At 41.8% G+C, this 13,883-nt stretch overlaps 1 pseudogene; it reads left to right on the forward strand.

Annotated features, from left to right (window-relative positions):
• LOC137953011 (V-type proton ATPase subunit B 2-like) overlaps positions 1-13,442 on the forward strand; it is a 29,331-nt pseudogene extending 15,889 nt beyond the window's left edge.
• Positions 13,443-13,883: the final 441 nt, after the last annotated feature.

The raw sequence follows: 13,883 nt of genomic DNA on the forward strand, positions 1-13,883 counted from the left end.
CCTTAACCCAAACTCTCTTCTTCCACGTTCTTCTTCTTCTCTTCTCCTTCTCTCTTCTTCTTCTTCTTCTTTCTTGTTGATCTAAAGTTCCTTTCATGAGATCCTAAATTCTACACTAGTCATGAAAAAACCTTCAACCATCTTATAAATATCTCCCTTGATAATCGGCCAAGCACGATGGTAGAATTCACCATTAAATCCATCAGGTCCCAGGGCCCGATCACAAGCCATGCCCAAGACTGCCTTCTCAATTTCCTTTTGAGAGAAAGGGGCTTCGAGGATAGATGAGACAGAGATGGGAAGCTGCTGGACTTTGGGCCGGTTATTAACATCAGTAGTGTATAGATCTGTGAAAAAACTGAGCAGCTCATTAGTAATTTGGATCCTATTCGACATTACCTCATTATTGACGCATAAGGAGGCAATTCGATTGGATCTCTTCCTCGTCGATGCGAGGGAGTAGAAAAAATTTTTATTGGCATCTCCTTCAGTTAGCCATTTAAAACGGGCTCTTTGCTTCCAACTGATTCTTTCCTGAACTAGGAGAGCTTGCAACTCCCTTTGAAGAGAAAGGCGAGAGGAAATTCAGATGGAGATAGGTACCTTTGTTCTTCCGAAGAATCCAGCTCAGCGATGTTGGAGAGAAGAGAGGATTTCTTTTCTTTGGCAGATTTGCGACGCTGGAAGGACCAATCCTTAAGATTCTTTTTAAGGAATTTGAGCTTTATCGGAAGAGACCACTCTGGTCGACCCCATGCTAGAAAATTGGACCACTAGTTTTTCAAGAGCACTTCAAAATCAGGATCCGAGAGCCAAGTGTTTTCAAATCTGAATGGGGGAGGACCCCATCACAAGAGGTGGATAAGAGGATGGGTCAGTGGTCGGATCCTACCCGATTGAGGACTTTTCCAGAAATATTTTCATAAAGATGGAACCAATTTGAGTCGGCCAGGAAACGGTCTAATTTTGAGAGGATAGGATGCCGTTGCCTGTTAGACCAAGTGAATGTTGTCCCGGAGAGGGTGATTTCTTCAAGTTCACTACCACCGATGAAATCAGCAAAGCCCCTCATAGAAGATGAGATGTGTGTAGCTGGAGGTTGCTTCTTGTCGCAGAAACGAATTGCATTGAAATCTCCTGCGAAACACCACGGGAGAGACCACTGAAGATGAAGGTTTGAAAGTGTTATGGACTCCATAGCATCAAGAGTGGCTAACCGGAGAAGAGAATAGATGGAGTAAACTTGTATTTCAGTACCTTAGGGGTTTAATTGTAATTTGAAGTTCCATAAGGGTCTAATTGTAATTATAGAACCTTTGATGTTTTCCTTGACCTATTTAGGGCGTCAAGTGAAGGAATGAAAACAAGCATTGATCATTAGTCTAAATGAGATCAGGTTCTCTCTCAAAAGAGGCCTAACGTGGGAGCTCCTTTCAAGGCTCACGTCCTTCACCATTGGGCGTTCCAAGAACCCCAAATCCTTCCCTTCCTCATCATTCAATCTGGAAGCTAGAGGAGATCGCCGGGTGACTCGATCCATGGCTAGAGAGCCTAACAACGTGGTATCAGACAGGACCACCCTTGGTGATTCCTCTTCACCTGCAAAAATTCAAAATTTTGTGGAAGAAAACCATGCTGGTCTTCAATCTCAAATCGATGGCTTGGAGGGAAAATTCCAGATGTTGCTGTCACGCATGGAAGAAGGATTCACCCAGCTTTCAGTCCAGATGGCATCCTCATCACGTCCAGCAGATCCTCTCAACCCTCTGCCAACGCCTCCACCTCCTCCCCTGCGCCAAACACCTCAACCTCGTGGGGGCCTCAATCCAGCCCCTCCTACCGTGTCAAGCTACACAAAGCTTGATTTTCCAACGTATGATGGGTCCTCCGACCCTTTAATGTGGTTGCACAGGTGTGATCATTTCTTTTCCAATCAAGGAACTCTGCCCGAAGGCAAGGTTCAATTAGCCGCCTTCCACATGCTCGATGAAGCGCTTATGTGGTTTCATCAATTCAAAAACGAATTTGTGGTCTATGATTGGAAATTTTTCAAAGAAATGGTCCTCCGCTTCGCAGCAACCCAATTGGGGATTTGGTCAATCTAAAACAGCTTGGCACTATAGAACAATATCAGAAATTGTTCCAAGAAAAACTTGCTCGTGCAAGTCATTTGGTCCGACCTGAACTTTATGTCAATTTGTTCACGGCTGGCCTGGTAGAACCCCTTCGCCTAGAAGTGGAATTGGAAGCCCCCACCTCCCTAGCCCACGCCATGAATTTGGCAAGAGCATTGGACACCAAACAGCGCCTCTTCCGTGAGTCCTTAAACAAATGTCCTCCTTGGCAACCTCGCCCACAGCCCCATGGCCCTTATCCCACTCACCCCAGGCCTCCTCCCAACCAACCATCACCACCAGCCTTTACACCCCCACCGGGATTTATCAAACGTCTGACAAAAGCAGAAATTGATCAGAGGAGGGCTCAGGGCCTATGTTTCAATTGTGATGAGAAATTCGTCAAGGGCCATCTATGCAGAAGACTATTTTGGGTAGAAATAGAAGACCCCTCAGAGGATGACTTTCAGGAGGATATGGACCAAACCGAGGAGGAAACACCAGAGATCTCCCTCCATGCCATGACCGGACTGCATAGCACAAATACCATGCAGGTCCATGCCACCATGAACCATCATATTCTGCTAGCACTCGTGGACTCAGGCAGCACACATAATTTTATAAGCAGCCAGGCAGCACAACAGTTGGGGTTATCACTACAGCAGAAATCAGGAATATCAGTCTCAGTGGCTAACGGTGACAAGGTCACCACAGTGGGGTTCGTTCAGCAGTGCCCTTTACTATTGAAGGTCACTCCTTTGTAGCAGATTTTTTGGTCATACCGCTGGCTGGGTTTGACCTTGTCTTGGGAATTAAATGGCTACAGCGATTGGGTCCGATCTTATGGGATTTCCAATCCCTGACCATGAGTTTTAACCAGGACACCCATCCGATCACCCTCCATGGCAATAGCGCCCAGAGGCCATGCAGCCTCCACACACTTTCGGTGGATCCTTCAACAGGGGATAACTTAGCTTCATTGTTGGCCGAATATGCTGATTTATTTCAGGCACCTACCGACCTTCCTCCTATAAGAGAGTGTGATCACAGAATTCGTTTGAAGATGGGCACAGAACCAGTGGTAGTGCGTCCCTACCGCTATCCCCATGTGCAAAAAGATGAGATAGAACGACAATGTCAACAAATGCTACACCAAGGTATTATTCAGCCTAGTCGTTCTCCTTTTTCATCCCCGGTATTACTCGTAAAGAAATCAGACAAATCTTGGCGCTTTTGTGTGGATTACCGTGACCTCAATGCTCGCACCATCAAAGATAAATTTCCAATTCCAGTGGTCGATGAATTATTGGATGAGCTACACGGCTCTCAACTATTTACAAAGTTGGACTTAAAATCTGGCTACCATCAGATTCGGGTTTATTCAGAGGATATCGAAAAAACTGCCTTCCGCACCCACCATGGTCACTACGAGTTCTTGGTGATGCCATTTGGGCTATCCAATGCCCCGTCCACCTTTCAAGTGCTTATGAACCAGGTATTTCGCCCTTTCTTACGGAAGCATGTTTTAGTTTTTTTTGACGATATCCTGGTCTATAGCAAAACTTGGGCAGCACACTTGCATCAATTGAGACAGGTTTTCACCATTCTCCGAGCACACCATTTATTTCTCAATCGTGCCAAATGTGACTTTGCCACATCCGAAGTAGCTTATTTGGGGCATGTGATCTCAGCATCCGGGGTGAAACCAGATTTCAGCAAGATACAATCGGTGATGGATTGGCCCACACCTCACACCGTTACAGCTTTGAAAGGGTTCCTTGGTCTCGCAGGGTATTATAGAAAATTTATCAAAGACTACGGTCACCTGGCAGCACCATTGCATAATTTACTGAAGAAGCATGCCTTTCAGTGGTCTCAGTTGGCAGACTCCTCATTTAACAACTTAAAACAGGGTCAGCACCAGTTCTCCAATTGCCCAACTTTGCCGAAAATTTCATCATAGAATGCGATGCATCCGGGGGAGGGATTGGTGCCGTCTTGCAGCAACAAGGTCACCCCATTGCCTATTTCAGCCGCCATCTCGCTCCTCACCATCACAAGTTAGCCACGTATGAAAGGGAACTTATCGGTTTGGCCAAAGCTGTGCAGCATTGGTGGCCGTATCTGTGGGGCAGACCTTTTGTGATCAGGACAGACCACTGTAGCCTAAAATATTTATTGGAGCAGCGCCTTACTACATCCCCGCAACAACATTGGCTCAGCAAATTAATGGGATTCGATTTTCAAGTGGAATACAAACCGGGTTATCTCAACAGGGCAGCAGACGCTTTGTCACGCCGGGAACTAGAGGATTCACATTTGCACGCATTGAGCCACCCCAAGTCGCCCTTGCTGGACACAATCCGTCAGGATACTAGCCATCATCCAGATCTCCTTGAGTTACAAGCTCAAATCGAAAACCATTCCAAGGACAAGAACTGGACACTACAGGACGGTCTCATTCTGTATAAAGGACGCATATATCTTCATCCTTCGTCGGTACTCGTTCCTGCCATTATTGCCTCCTTTCATGATAGTACACATGAGGGCCAGCAGAAAACATACTTCCGCCTTTGTCGGGAATTTTATTGGAGCGGTATGAAGCGGGTCATTGCTGAGTATGTTGCAGCGTGCCAGATCTGTCAGAGGAATAAGTCAGAATCCTTACAACCCGCCGGCTTGCTCCAGCCACTTCCACTTCCTTCACAGGTATGGGCAGATCTATCAATGGATTTTATCGATGGTCTTCCTCCTTCTGCAGGGAAATCTGTTATTTTTGTTGTGGTAGACCGGTTCTCGAAATATGCCCATTTTATGGCCCTCAGCCATCCGTATACAGCCACACAGGTCGCTCAGCTCTTCATGGATAATATTGTCCTTCTCCATGGCCTTCCGGAGACCATCACCAGCGACCGTGATGCTATCTTCACCAGTAAATTCTGGGGGGAACTATTTAAGCTCCATGGTTCTAAGTTAGCTTTTTCGTCAGCATACCACCCTCAAACAGACGGCCAGACAGAAGTGGTTAACCGCACATTGGCGATGTATTTGCGGTGCTTTGTGGGGGACACGCCCCGACTGTGGGTTCGTTGGTTAGCATGGGCGGAGTATTGTTATAATACCTCATACCACACCGCCTTGGGTACTACCCCTTTTCAAGTTGTTTATGGACGCGAACCTCCGCGACTACTTTCTTATGAACCGGGGTCTTCTCGGGTAGCAGCATTGGACCAAGCATTAGCCGACAGAGATGCAATGCTTGCTCAAGTCCGCCTTCAGTTACAACGTTCACAAGCAACTATGAAGCATACTTATGACAAAGGACACCGTCCCCTTTCCTTTGCACCTGGAGAATTTGTTTGGCTCAAACTTCAGCCATACCGCCAACTATCTCTTGCAGCCATCAAACGCCATAAGCTCTCTCCAAAATTTTATGGGCCATTCCAGATCATGCAACGTATTGGCACTGTGGCGTATCGTTTGAAACTACCACCAGACGCCAAGCTCCATGACGTCTTCCACGTCTCCCTTCTCAAACCGTTCAAGGGAGACTCACCACTGCTGCATACCCCTCTGCCTCCTCTCAAAGATGGCAGGTCCATGCCCACGCCCGCTCAGATCCTTCAAGCCAGGCGAGTTAACAACGCTTGGGAAGTGTTGGTTCGGTGGACTGACAAGGAATTGATAGAAGCCTCTTGGGAGACACTCGAGTCCTTCCAGACTCTATTTCCCACTTTCGAGCTTGAGGACAAGCTCTTTCTTCAGGAGGGGGGTGATGTTATGGACTCCATAGCATCAAGAGTGGCTAACCGGAGAAGAGAATAGATGGAGTAAACTTGTATTTCAGTACCTTAGGGGTTTAATTGTAATTTGAAGTTCCATAAGGGTCTAATTGTAATTATAGAACCTTTGATGTTTTCCTTGACCTATTTAGGGCGTCAAGTGAAGGAATGAAAACAAGCATTGATCATTAGTCTAAATGAGATCAGGTTCTCTCTCAAAAGAGGCCTAACGTGGGAGCTCCTTTCAAGGCTCACGTCCTTCACCATTGGGCGTTCCAAGAACCCCAAATCCTTCCCTTCCTCATCATTCAATCTGGAAGCTAGAGGAGATCGCCGGGTGACTCGATCCATGGCTAGAGAGCCTAACAGAAAGCTCCTCCCAGAAGTTCCTCCTTTCGCGATATCGATTGGGGTCGTAAACTCCAACGAGACACCACTGAGAATCAGAACATCGATCTCGAAAATGAATCCCCACCGAGTAAGTTTCGTGCCTGATGTTGACTGCATCGAAGACAGAACTATCCCAAAGATCCATGATTCCACCAGAGAGGCCGATGAAATTTACAACCGACCATTGCAGTGAGGGGCAGTTCTAAAGGTCTCGAGCGAGGCTATCGCTTGGATTTTGACATTTAGTTTCTTGGAGCACCACAATGGAGGGGTTGTATTGCGATAGGAGGCGACAGATTAATGCTCTCTTCCGTGCAGATCCTACTCCCAGGACATTCCAAGAGATCAAGATCATTTAGAACTGAGTTGATGAACTCCCAAATCTGGTGTCCATCCTGGTTTCCGTCCTGGAGTCTGACCATGGAAAACCACGCCCAAGAGGGGAGCCAGATTCATCATGTTTTGCCAAGTTTCCTCATCATACCAACTTCGTTCGGCTTGAAGCTCTGCCACCATCCTTTCTTGGAAAGATATTTACTTCTGCATTTTTCATGCTTTATAAGTTAAGCTGCTCTTGATTTCCTGTGGGTGTTTTCTGTTGATATGTTTTTGTTTTTCTTAGAAAATATCGTTTTTTTTTTCATTTAATGTACATGTAGCTAAGATCAGCATGTTTAACCATTGCCAATAAGATTGTTTTTGTTTTGTTATCTGTTAAGCCAGTTATTTAGCAGTATGTCAGCTTGCATTTATTTCATCATTGATCTGCCTCTTCGCCATCCAAATAAACCCCTCTTTTTTCCTTGATCTATCATTAAGTACGGTGTACAAAGTTATCGAAATTTTTTTAGGCCTTTTTATGATGGCTTTCTCTTTCATTGTTTAATCTCTGTAAACTTGAGATTAATCAACTTTCTATTTATGTGCTGATGAGTTAATTGAATTAGTATTGATTTGTATTTTCTCGTTTTCTGTTGTCACTCTCTGCTTCGCTTTGGTTATATTAATTCATCACTTTTATATTGTTTTCATCTTGCACTGACAGGTTCTGAAAACACCAGTTTCATTAGACATGCGTGGACGAATTTTTAATGGTTCTGGTAAACCTATAGATAATGGCCCTCCTATATTAACTGAGGCTTATTTGAATATTTCTGGTAAGTAATTTCAAGAAGTTCAGAGGGCGTTTTCTAACTGGAGAATATATTTAGATTGCATTTGAGCATTTTCTGGGTGTATTCTGATTATTGGTGATGTTCGTGCAGGAAGTTCTATCAACCCTAGTGAGAGGACCTATCCTGAAGAGATGATTCAGACTGGAATATCCACCATTGCTGTCATGAACTCCATTGCCCGAGGGCAGAAGATACCTCTCTTCTCTGCTGCTGGGCTTCCTCATAATGAGATTGCAGCTCAAATATGTCGTCAAGCTGGCCTTGTTAAGCGCCTAGAAAAATCTGATAATCTTTTGGAGGTATTCTTCTATATAATTGTGGTGGACTATTGACGCTAGAATCTTATGCATTTGAAAACTAGACAACTGGTTGTGGAAGAATCAGTTGGTGATGTTGTATCCTTTTAAACAAGAGTGATGATAATTAAGAGATACATGGGGAGATCAACATCTAGGAAACTGCACTCCATGCTGAACATATTAGTTGTGCTACAAGATAAGTTTATGATTATTGCTTCCAGCTTGTGGCATGGGGGCTGGCATCTAAAAACTAAAAGGAGCAATTGCTGAAATTGCCTACATACCTCTTGGTTTTAAAATTATGCCTACATTCCCTTACTGTTTAAATGTCGCTAGATTTAAAATTCTCTTATAAAGTTGACATTATATCTCTTCTTTCTTGTGTGGTTATGAATTGTACAATGTGGACTCCACAATTGGGACCAACTTAATATGAGATTATTTGAGACTCATGGACTGATTCATTTGGGCTCCTTGGTTTATGTGAGCTACTTGCATCAGTCTTATGCACTTATGTAATAGAAAATTTTATTTTATGAGGGTGTTTTTGTCTTTTAACATACTAATTTTAAAGTTAATTTTATTTATTGGTGGGGATGTGTGGGCAATTTTGGTGATATTACAGGGGTCTGTCTGCATTGGTTCTGTCGGTGGATAAAAAAGTCTACTAGTATATAGTTGCACGTCTCCAAATCTCAGGCTAGTTGTCTGAGAGTGAAAGTGATTGTTTATATGAGAGTAATCCCACATTGGTTTGGGCTTGAATGATCTTATGCTTATTAGTTAGAAAGAGGCTTCTTAACTACTGCAAGTCATTTTGGGAGGAAGTAGTCCGATTTTAAAATGTTTAAAACCCAGGGGTATGAAGGCAATATCAGTATTCAGGAGTATATATGTGATTAAACCAAATTAAATTTGTTGTTTGATAGTCTGGTTACTAGTAAAATCAGCTGTCTATTGTACTTAGGAATTGCTAAAAATAGTTTAAGCTCCTAGGTGAATGGCTTAGACAGCCTGAGCTGTTGTGTGGAAACAAAAGTGATGAAGGATTAGAAAAATAAGATGGAAATGGAGTTTGGGCTTTGTGTGATGTCACTAGTGAGTTGACTATTTCTTGATCCCCGTAGCTATTATCTGATAATTATCTAATCTCTACTGCATTAGTTTTCTCATTTGAAGTTTCTGCTGATGCTATCTAAGTGATTGAGCGAATGCCTATGCAATCTTCTTTAATGACAGTGTTTCTGCTTATAACTAGTATGATCCTCTTCAAAGAAAAAAAGAAAAAACAACTAGTTGTATGATTCTCTTTTACCCATGAAGCAACAGGATGGAGAAGAGGACAATTTTGCAATTGTGTTTGCAGCTATGGGAGTAAACATGGAGACTGCACAGTTTTTCAAAAGAGATTTTGAAGAAAATGGGTCTATGGAGAGGGTTACTCTTTTTCTAAATTTGGTATGTCTGTGTTCTGTTGATGTTTATTCAGCATCATTGCGGAATTGCTTTCAGCTCATGTATTTGTGCAATAATGAATTCGAACAGCTGGTACTTGATTTCCATGTGTTTTTCTACAGGCCAATGACCCCACAATTGAACGTATTATTACTCCTCGAATTGCATTGACTACTGCAGAATATTTAGCATATGAATGTGGGAAGCATGTATTGGTCATTCTAACAGATATGAGTTCATATGCAGATGCTCTTCGTGAGGTAATAAATCCATTTTGCTGGTAAACATCTATAGATCAATTCCATTGATTTTAATCGTTCGAACATTTCCATTTTTTCAGTAGGAGCACTCCTTGGTAACATGATTATTAGGTTAACAGAAGAAGACAAGCTGCTACACTTACCTGCTTCTATTATTGAGCTCTTTAATGTTATTTATATCTACTTCTTAATATGGTATTGTTCTTGGAAACAGGCTTTAACAGCTTAAGTCCACATCTCCAGTTTGATAAGATTTTTCTGTATTTCTATCCACATGAATGTTATTATAACTACAGGTCACCTTTTCTGGTGTTCAAATTTTGGTCAGGCTCACTATTTAGAGCCTGTGATTCCAGTCACAAGATGGCCAAAGTAGGAAAGAGTACAAACCCTGATAATTGTTCACTAGTATGGTGAAATTCCCTTCAGAGTATGAAAATCTTCATCATGAGAATAGAGAAATGAAGTTAAAATTGAGGAGCTTTGAAGTTAAAAAATGCCCAATGTTTTGACAGAAGGTTCATTGAACCTATTGCAAAACTTGAGGCTGTAAAATTGAGGAGCTTTGAAGTTAAAAAATGCCCAATGTTTTGACAGAAGGTTCATTGAACCTATTGCAAAACTTGAGGCTGTAAAATTGAGGAGCTTTGAAGTTAAAAAATGCCCAATGTTTTGACAGAAGGTTCATTGAACCTATTGCAAAACTTGAGGCTGTAAAATTGAGGAGCTTTGAAGTTAAAAAATGCCCAATGTTTTGACAGAAGGTTCATTGAACCTATTGCAAAACTTGAGGCTGTAAAAAAGTGAAGGATCTAAGACAAAGTCTATCTGCATTTCTTTTGATTGGCCTGACATAGATTATCATCTTCTGTTTGCTTTGCACATATTTTCTCTGTGTATTAGAACTTTACAGGGATCCTTATCTGGGTGTATGTTCTTAATCATTTTTAATTTGGATCTATGAATTATTTGCAATGGTGGCTCAGGTCGGTTTGCTTTATGCTCCTCTTATGGGCATACTGCCTGAGCTGCATGCTAGGAAGTGTTATTTCTGACATGTTCAAGTGGATAATTCTGTGCATGTGGACATTATATGTTAGATGTATTTGCTCTTGGATGTGCTACTTTAGCTCATCTGCAGGAAAGTGCTAACTTTTTGTCTCTTAGTTGTGATTCTCTGCTTGTACACTGCCAGGTGCTCATATTAGCATCTTCTGAATTTGTCAAGAATTATCCCTTAACATAATACAATTGGTTTTTATAGAATTTATGGAAAAATGTAAGTGGGAGTATGTTCACACCAGACTAAGCCATCTTTGGTTATAGGTCTCTGCTGCTCGAGAAGAAGTGCCTGGTAGACGTGGTTACCCTGGTTACATGTATACTGATCTGGCTACAATTTATGAACGTGCTGGGCGTATTGAAGGACGAAAAGGATCCATTACACAAATTCCAATTCTAACCATGCCAAATGATGGTAGTGAACATTAGAGTTTCAGCTTCTCATTTTTGGTCATCTTTCGTGCTTTATATTCTGGTAATGGAAAATCTGTAATTTATTTATTTGTATGGATCAGATATTACACATCCAACACCAGATCTTACAGGTTACATTACAGAGGGACAAATATATATTGATAGACAGCTTCACAATCGACAGGTAGGGTTCCAAAATTGAAAAATCTGTATTCAGTTGAAAACTTCTTTTATTTTTAACTATTGTTTAAAGATTTTTATATAATATAATATATATATATATATATATATATATATATATATATATATATATATATATCTAAAGGGCTGATCCAATACGAAAAGCCATTTGGTGTGAAACATGCAAAAAGCTATCTCTGCCACTGAGATAGCCGTTTCGTATGTTTCGCACCAAATAGTTTTTCGTATTGGATCAACCTTATATATATAATGTTATTTTAACTGATTCAAAGGTAGGTCTTGGATCAATATGCCATGCTTGGAATGTCAGATTGCCGCATCATGGGATGCTGGCAATATGGTGATTTTCTTCATTTTTTTTCTTCTAAAAATTTGTATCTAAAATGTATGGAGGCAGTAAAAATTTACTGCTTCCTCTATGCCTTGCCTCCATATGTTGAAATAAGAGGGAGGCTGGTAGTGGTTTTCCAAGTACCTTCCTTGAAGAAGACGGGAGTTGGAAAGGGGAGGAACTCTGCCCACACTACATTTGGCAGCAGAAGGAATGAGATGGGAAGGTTGAACCCTCCCTTGGCATTTGTCTTATTACTCCTCAGGGCAGAAGAGGGATGAAAATGGAGGGCTTACATCTTCCATTGCCTTCCTCTTCTCCTACCCTCTCTATCTGCCACCAGCAGACACAGAGAGGCCACCTTCCCCTCGTTTTCTCTTTCTGAGTGGAAAAAGAAACAGGAGGGGGCTGACAGACAGATGGACAGATGGGCCACCTTCCCCTCATTCCCCCCCCCCCCCCCCCCCCCCCCCCCAAACAGGGTGGGGGAAAATCATGTGTGTGGCCCGGGAGTGGGGATCCCCAGCCTGTGGGGGAGCATGACAGGAAGGCTCGTGTCTTCTCTCCTCCCCTCTCTCATGAGCATGCGGGGAAATTTTGTGTGGGGCCCATTGTCCCCACAATTATAGATTATTAAAACAATTAAGCTTGTAAGGGCTTTCTTGTTCTTTTTCGCTTATAAATGTGAGAAATGGGTGATAGAAAAACAAAGAGGTGCAAGTGATTGGCATTTCTCAGGGGGTGAGAATAATTTAGGCAATTTTTCTTGGGGTGGAGAGTAATCTACCTGTTTTTTAATTATTGAGGCTTGGGTTAACATAATTTAGGCTTGTTTGATTTCATTCATGGCATCATCCAGTTTTATTTTCAACAATTGCAATGCATTTTTTGGCCACATCAATACTGCTGTGGCTCTACACAATTTATTGCCCCAGTAAACATACTTTGGTGTTTTGTTTTGCTATTCACTATGGCATGCGTTTACATTCGCATATGAACCTGAAGGCTGGAGATTGGAGAAGCTATTGATCCACTCTTTGTCATACTTATTTCTGTAACAATTTTTTAGGAAAATGTTAATGATTGGTGATTCCTAATTTGAGTTTCTCAAATGGTCAAAATCCTAATCGTTTTAAATACCTGAATGTTTATCTAACCTGAATGTTCCCCCCTTTATAGTTCATTTCAGTTGTTGACTGAGAAAGTTTTGTGGTTTTGGCTTGACAGATTTACCCTCCGATCAATGTGCTTCCATCTCTGTCTCGATTGATGAAGGTAACCTGCTAACAGTTGAGGTCAGTGTTTGGTTTTGATTTTTGTATTTATTTTGATGAGAAATTGATGTTTAAGGATTTGTTGTTGTGTTTCTTTCCAGCAGAGTGCTATTGGTGAGGGGATGACTCGTCGTGATCATGCGGATGTTTCAAACCAGGTAATATTGATTAACATCATAATTTAATTTTTTTTTTTTTTGTCAAGAATTTTCATTGACATCAATTCTAATCACATAAAACTTGTTTTATGAGCTTACTGTACCATTTTTGTGGCAATTACTTATCAGCTATATGCAAATTATGCAATTGGAAAAGATGTTCAGGCCATGAAAGCTGTGGTGGGAGAAGAAGCCCTCTCTTCAGAGGACTTGGTTTTTTTTTTTTCCTCTCTCTCTCTCTCTCTCTCTCTCTCACACACACACACATACACACACAAGTGCTCACAGGCACATAAACAAAAGTGGAACTAATATTGTTTTTTACCCTGAAATTACAGTTGTATCTTGAATTCTTGGACAAGTTTGAGCGAAAGTTTGTGGCACAAGGAGCATATGACACCTGCAACATTTTCCAGTCACTTGATCTTGCCTGGACACTTCTGCGTATCTTTCCACGGGAGCTCCTGCATCGTATTCCAGCCAAGACTTTAGACCAGTATTACAGCCGAGAGACAGCTGCACATTGAAGACAATTGCCTCAATAGCCTTGCTAGTTGGAGCTACCCAGCATCAATAAGTGGGTGGGTGTATCATGCCCTCATCTGGCTGTTTTCCTGTTTCTAGCCATTATTCTTTTGCGTTTTTTTTTAAATCGAGTTTTGATAGCACACTTCACCTTTGTATTATCACCTCTTCTGTTTTGCATTACACCCCTTTAGAGTATGCTTATATAATTTTCAAAGGGTAAAAGTTTGGAAACTCAGATAAGGTTTCTAGAAAAAAATTGGAACATAAAATGTCCTTTCAAGGTATAAGACAAAGTCAGTATTTCGGACAAGTTTGAAAGTTTCAACTTCCTCATCTTGTTTCCTGAATAGATAGACCATGCACTTGGCGTCGGTTTTCGTTGGTTCAAGAAACCTTGTATGTGTTGACAACATGGATTGTAGTACCATAATCAATTTACC

This window comes from Aristolochia californica, unplaced genomic scaffold, assembly GCF_029961685.1.
Source record: "Aristolochia californica isolate CCGP_79_NKW_82.1479 unplaced genomic scaffold, dmAriCali1.0.hap1 SCAF_16, whole genome shotgun sequence".
Taxonomy (NCBI): domain Eukaryota; kingdom Viridiplantae; phylum Streptophyta; class Magnoliopsida; order Piperales; family Aristolochiaceae; genus Aristolochia; species Aristolochia californica.